This window comes from Cariama cristata, unplaced genomic scaffold (assembly GCF_000690535.1).
Source record: "Cariama cristata isolate BGI_N322 unplaced genomic scaffold, ASM69053v1 scaffold35271, whole genome shotgun sequence".
Lineage (NCBI taxonomy): Eukaryota > Metazoa > Chordata > Aves > Cariamiformes > Cariamidae > Cariama > Cariama cristata.
In genome coordinates, this window is record NW_009600465.1 from 20,406 (window position 1) to 21,881 (window position 1,476).

Here is a 1,476-nt window from a genome sequence, read left to right on the forward strand (position 1 = left end):
AAAAATAATAATAATAATAATAATGATGATAATCAAAAAGCAGCTTTGCTCCAGAGGAATTGACTGGGATTTATTGTGGGTTTTAAGCGCCGGGGGGAGAGGGATGGTTTATTACCTGTCTCGCCCTCCTCCTGGGGCAGAGGCTCTCTGAGCTGACCCTGCCTCTGGATACACAAGCTAAGTCAGGCTCTTTCCTTACTTTATGAAAGTTTTCATTATCTGGGCTGCCTCCCAGCCAAACTGGGTGGGTATTTCCCTAGCAAAGATTAATAGAGCTGTCTGGAGCTCTGCAAGAAAAAGCGCAATTGCAAAGGGAATTATTGCCTTGCTTCGCGTCACGGAGAGCTCGACCCAGGTTGCCAGCCCACCGAGTCTGCTGCTGGCACCTCCAGTCCCTCTTTCCAGGGTTTCCTGGATCTCCGGGGTGGCAGCATCCCAGCCCACGTGCTCGGCGCAGGCAGTGACCGTCCGGTTCTCCAACACTAAAATCCTCCCATCTCAGAGGACGAGCCCCACTGCATGCAACCCAAGCTTTCCTAAATCACTAATTGGAGGAATAAAACCAGGCACCGATTGCCAAAGGCGTGCAGAGATGTAGCAATGATTTTGATGAGGATCAGACGGGGAACCCAGACCTCCCTTGCATCCCGCACCCCAAGTGTTGCAGCCGTGGGTGCTGAGAAAGGCCGCTCCGTCCTGGTCCAAACCCCCATCCCTGTGATGCCCGGGCAGGGCTGCGCTGGAGGAAAGTGGGTTCGGAGTCAGCACAGTTGCATGAGGACACAAACAGGCACATAAATGACACTACAGCAATGCACATCTAACACCTGATAGTGTTTCCCGGTGGAGCAAGAGCTCTCACTGCGTATTGCAGCTCCCTCGGATTGGGAAAACCCCACGCTTTCCCTTCACTCTCAAGCAATTACCAAGATTTCCACGAGCAGACCTCAAACACCCAACTTCTGTATTATTTGCCATCCTCCTAAGCAAACATCCCGGCGAGGGGCTCCTGGCCGCTATAAAACCTGGATCCTGGCATCATTTAAACCAGGGAATCCCTCCCTGGCCAAGACTGGGGATGATCTGGCTCACCCCAGGAACGCATCGGTCGGATGCAGGATGCTCAGCATCTCCCTGCTTCCGCAGCACTGTCAGGGCTTGGGTGTTTGCCCAATGGCACTCCATGAGAGCGCAGGATACATATCCCCTCGTTAGCTCGGGAACTAATAAGGTGTGGCTGGACGAGCAAGAAACAACATGATGAATTACCCCAGCGCAGTTCTATCGCTAATAGATAAAGGTTATTTTAATGTTTCTATTAAAAACTCAATTTTAAGGATTTATAACTCGGTTACAGCTGTTTGCTTGGGCTAAAGGTGGTGGCTGACTATCTGCTTGCAGCTTTCCTCGTTATTTAAGGAGAAGAAGTCGGCAATTAAGAGCTACGCAGGCAGGATAGTGGGTACCACAAACACG